General features: G+C 46.6%; 1 pseudogene; it reads right to left on the reverse strand.

Moving 5' to 3' along the window:
* Window positions 1-2,522: 2,522 nt before the first annotated feature.
* LOC149119648 (protein lin-28 homolog A pseudogene) lies at window positions 2,523-4,730 on the reverse strand (annotated as a pseudogene).
* Between the last annotated feature and the right edge of the window lie 955 nt (window positions 4,731-5,685).

The raw sequence follows: 5,685 nt of genomic DNA on the forward strand, positions 1-5,685 counted from the left end.
ATCTGGGGAGTGAACCAACAGAAGGAAGACCTTTCTGCCTCTCCCTCTCACTGTCTGTAACTCTCTCAAATAAATAAATAAAATCAATTAAAAAATGAAATCTATAAGAACCTTCTATGTGCCCCACACTTGTACATATGGTGGGTGAGAGACACGGACTACACAGGACCAGTCCTCGCTCTCAGGAACACCACCTCCTCAGGGAAGAGGCAAGACTGCTGGGAAGACACCCATCCCAGCCTCCACGCCCTCACCACACTCCACAGCCTCCACATTTCTCTGTCTCAACCCAGCCTGGATGCCAGTCGGACTCCAGTCAGAGCTCCCGTGTCCCGAGGGAAACGCGGTCTGGGCTCCTGAGAACACCGCGTTTCTCATCCCGCACACGGAGTCCCCCGCCCCGCCCCGCCCCGGGATCTCCCTCTCACCGTTCAAGCCTCCTGAGTAGACACCGACGCGCCCTGCACCCGCACACGTTCTCCAGACAGCCGCCTGCCTTCTGTCAGGACGCTCCTTCCCCAGCAGCGCTCTGCCCTCAGAGATGCTCTCCTCAGACACTTTCGCGCCCACAGGCAGGCGCCGGCTCCAACGTCCTGATGATCCCTCAGGGAACGCCTCAACCCCTCGGGGAACGCCTACTTCCGTGGGGCTTCCACCCTCGGGCTGCCGGGACGCACAGTATCCAGCACGTTGGGCTTGGGCAGTGGTGGTCTGGTCTTCCAGCTCTTCCTGTGGACGTGGACCTGGCCTCGTCCAACTTTCCGCCAGGGGACGGGCATCCACCAGGTGTTTCTGGGGTGGCTGAGAGAGTAATGGCGATTCTGGGGAAAACGGCCCCAGTACTGCTGATGCCTGCAATTCCCTTATCCATGTATTGTTTTTTCATTACATTTCTCACAAACTTCCTATCCCCCCCTTATTTGTTTTGTAATTTTAAAAAAGGATTTATTTATTTATTTGCAAGGTGTAGTTACAGAGAGACAGAGAGGCAGAGAGAGAGAGAGAAAGAGAAAGAGAGAATGAGAATCTTCCCTCTATTGATTCACTCCCCAAATGACTGCAATGGCTGGAGCAGAGCCAATCTGAAGCCAGGAGCCAGGAGCATCTTCCTGGTCTCCTTTTGGGGTGCAGGGGTCCAATGACTTCTTCTGTAGTAAGTTTCTGTTTTTAAAGATTTTTTATTTGAGAGGCCGAGTTCCAGAAAGTCAGAGGGAGGGATGGAGGGGGAGAGAGAGAGAGAGAGACAGAGACAGACAGAGACAGAGAGAGAGAGAGAGAGAGGTCTTCCATCTGCTGGTTCACTCCCCAGATGACCACAACGTCCAGAGCTGAGCTGGTCTTGAAGCCAGGAGCCAGGAGCTTCTTCCGGGTCTCCTACGTGGGTGCAGGGGCCCAAGGACTTGTGCCATCTTCTATTGCCTTCCCAAGCCATAGCAGAGAGCTGGATGGGAAGTGGAGTTGCTGGGACTCTGACCGGCACCCATATGGGATGCAGGCGCCACAGGCAGCGATTCTACCCACTGCGTCACAGCGCTGGCCCCTCTAGTAAGTTTTTGAAAGACAGAAATTTGTGTTCTCCAAATTTGTTCTTTTTCAGTATGCTTTCTGCTTATGCTCCTTTGAATATCCATATGCAATTTAGGATTAATTTGTCAATTTCTGCTTAGAAGAAAGCTGGGATTTTGATGGGAATTGTGCTGTATATGTAGGTCAATTTGGGTAGTACTGCTGTCTTAGCAATATTTATGTCGTTTGATCCAAGAACATGGGTTGTCTTTAATTTCTTTTGATAATATTTTGTAGTTTTCAGTGTTCAAATCTCATACTTCTTTAAATTAATTGCTAAGCATTCTTTTTGATGCTATTGTTGATAGGAATTATTTTCTTAATTTTATTTTCATATTTTATTGATTAGATCAGTGCAATAGATTTTTGTATATTCATCTTTGTATTCTTCAACTTTACTAAACTCATTTTTAGGTTTTGTTCATTTAAAAGGCAAAGTGGCAGAGACAAAGAGAGACAGAGACAGAGAGAGAGAGGGATATTTCTTCTGCTAGCTTACCCCCCAAGTTCCCCCACAACTCGGGCTGGGACAGGTTTAAGCCAGGATCCAGGAACTCCATCCAAGTCACTCACCCAAGTACTTGGGCCATCACGGGTTGCCTTCCCAGGTACATGAGCAGAAAGCTGGGTCAGGACTGAGGAGCTGAGAATCTAGTTGGCACTCTGATATGGGATGCTGGCATCCCAAGTGACAGTTTCACCCACTGCACTAAAACATCTGTCCCACTAAACTCGTTATTAGTTGTAATAGTTTTGGAGGAGATTTTAAGATATTTTCTAATTATAAGATTATTTCATCTTCAAATACACTTTTTATTCTACCTCTTCATTCTGGGTGTCTTTTATTTCATTTTCTTGCCTAATTGCCTTGGCTGGAGCTTCCAGTACAATGGTGCATACAAGTGGTGAGGGAGACATCGTCGTCTTGCTCCTGACCTTAGAGGGCTGTTTTTCATTCATTCACCATTCAGTATGAAGGAGCTGTGGTTCTTATTGTAGATGTTCTTCACCATATTGAAGAAGTGAGCTTCTATTCTTAATGAGTTTAGTATATTTCTCCATGAAAGCTTGTTTGATTTTATCAGATGCTTTTCCACTTTTCTTGAGAGGATCCTGTGAGTTTTGTCCATTATTAATAACAGCATCATGTGATTGAATCTTATATCTAAAGCAATCTCACATTTTTAGCATATATCCGTTTGATCATGTACAGAATCCTTTATATGTGTTTCGGATCTTGGTTGATAGTTTTAAAACATTTTTATTTGCTTTTATTTTCATTTATTTATTTATTTTAAGATTTATTTTAGGCCAGCGCTGCGGCCTAGTGGGTAAAGCCACTGCTTGCAGTGCCAGCATCCCATATGGGCTCCAGTTCAAGTCTTGGCAGCTCCACTTCTGACCCAGCTCTCTGCTATGGCCTGGGAAAGCAGCAGAAGAAGTCCTTGGGCCCCTGCACCCATGTGGGAGACCTGGAGGAAGCTCCTGGCTCCTGGCTTCGGATTGGCCCAGCTCTAGCCATTGTGGCCAATTGGGGAGTAAATCAGTGGATTTACAGCTTCAACATTTTGATTTTTAAGAATAATTTCTATGCCTTTGTTGATATTTTCTTTTTATTGAGATACTGTCATCATACCATCCTTTAATTCATTATGGAAGGTTCCATTAGTTCTTTGTAGCTGCTTTGAGATCTTTGTCTCTTACAGTTGACATCTAGGCCTTCCTACTGACAGTTTCTGTTTTCTGCTTTTCTTTCCTGTGTTTTTCCCCCCAAAACCAGAATATTTATACTACGAAAATGAAGTTAAAGTGCACCAGATACATCGTTCACACACAGTTATTGCAGTTGGCAGCCTGGAGAAAGTGGGACCCAAGGTGCAGTTATCTAAGGGAACAAATAAATAAAACTGCATTGGCCCAGAATGGGGTGGGAATGAGCTGAAGAGCAGTAGGTCTGCAGCTGTTCCCCAACCACCCTTTTTGCTGATCATCACAACCCATTGCTTGGGACAGTTCCCAGCACCCTATCTCAGAGTTGCGTTATGAGGAAACAAGATGTGCAAAACCCTGCCTTAACTCCTGAGAGAGTCCCTCCGGCAGAATGTTACTGGCTTGTGGGTTGGGTCCAGTAATCTTATCCCACAACTGATCTTTTCACCCCAGTGAGGGAAGAATTATTATTCCATATACTTCCTTGAAAGGAAAACAACTTCCCAATCCAGGCTATTTTCTAAAGCTGGAGATTTTGAATGTGGGGCCTCAGATAAAGCATGTAGGTTTTAGGGTGATGTCCTCCCCAAAGCCCTTATTTGCATTTGGATACACCGTGGTTGGAATTCCTTTGCCTCACTCCTTCCTCCCTACAAGGGGGCAAAAGGGGTGATGTTGTGAACCCCAGCCTGAGTTACATGGCAGTGCCAGCTCCCACCAACCCACCCTGTCCCCACTTTCTCCATTCTGTGGCTGATGCTTGCTTCTTGAAACTCCCCGATAGCAAAAGAACAGCCCCCACCCACTGTGGCTCATTCTGGACCTCAGGGAGCAGGGTGGGGCTGTGGATCTCTTCTTTCTTCATCTTCCCGGAAGTGGGCTGCCTTTCCCCAGAATCTGGTGGCATGCTGGGTCTTTGGGGCCCAAGGCCACCATATAGTTGATGCTCTGTCTGAGGTAGCACTTCTTGGGCTGGGGTGGCAGTTTGTATTCCTTGGCACGCTGGTCTAGACCACCACAGTTGCGACATCTGTCTCCCTTAGATCTGTGTCTCTGCATGTTTGGCCCCTTTGGCCATCTCTCACTCCCAGTACAGAACTCCACACCAGGCCCAGTGACATGGATGCATTCCAGGCTCTTGGCGGACTTCTTGATGGTGAACTTCAGCACTTTACCCTCCTTCAGACTCTGGAAGCCGTCCATATGCAGCTTATTCTGGTCCACGAAGACGTCCATGAAAGGTGTAGGGGTCGAGCGTGACCCAAGAGCGGGAAGTCATTGACAGGAAGCGAAGTTCAAGCTTGAGAGCAGGTTAAACCACTTACAAATACTGGCCGGTATAGCAGCCGCAGCTCATTCGCCGCTCAGGCCACTTACTCTGGCACCTGCTCGGCCACCTTTTCTGCCACCTTGGTGCACCCACGTACAAACTGTTGGCTGGACACGGGGCCCATGATCTTCTGCAGAGCCTGTGGCCCCTGGCCCCAGTCAGGTGGTTGCTGGCCCCAGAGAAGTCCTCCTGTGTTTTTTACATATCTCATTTTTTAAGTACTGAGCATTCATATATATTTATATTTATGATATATATTATCTAGATAGATAATAATACATTTAGATCATACATTGTAGCAACTCTAGTTACTGACCCAGCCTTATCCAGTTTGTTGTTTTTGTTGTTTATTTTCTTAGTGATATGGATAAACTATTTTTTATATTTCTTTATTTTTGGATAACTTCATTTAGTGAGGTCTGTTCCTCCTCTCCCCCTGCCATGTACAGACTTTAATGCGTGCGATCACCCTTAAGAAGACAGGTTTTTGTGGGGCTCTCTTTGTCTCTTTACCTGATCTTTCTGTTAAGCTGTCTCTATGGGTAGCACTTAGAGCTGTTAGGCACCACTAATTGCTGGCTAATTGCTCCACTTTTATCAACAATGCCCTGTGGTATAAATTGCTCAGTGTGATTTGGTTAGGTTTGGGCCCCTTGGCAGAGATAGTTTTTGTTGCCAGCTTTTGAGTTTTGTTTTGACTTCAGGAGGGCTTTTCTTTGCTCATTTTTCTGGCTCCATGGTAAACTGTCCATTAGATCAGCTTGTCCTCCTGGAGCAACTCGCTGCTTTTTGATTGCTTGCCCCCCAAATCTCCACTGTTTTGAGAGCCCACCTTGGCTTGAACTTCCTCTCTCTGTGTTCCAAACAGGGAATTCCAATGGGGAGAGCGTCAGAAATGTCTGTTATTCCAGCTCATCCCTCCTCCTGGGCAACAGCAGAGCTGAGTGTGGGACTGATGGTCTGTTTCTCTGAGAGCCACACCTTCTTTACAAGCAGAGTGTCTTGCCTGTGGAATGTAGCGATTATCCTTTGAGATAGGGTGAGCATGATCCAGGCCCAGTATTTTTGGCTGCCATGCC

Source organism: Oryctolagus cuniculus, chromosome X, assembly GCF_051225735.1.
Source record: "Oryctolagus cuniculus isolate XC-2025 breed Fujian yellow rabbit chromosome X, ASM5122573v1, whole genome shotgun sequence".
Lineage (NCBI taxonomy): Eukaryota > Metazoa > Chordata > Mammalia > Lagomorpha > Leporidae > Oryctolagus > Oryctolagus cuniculus.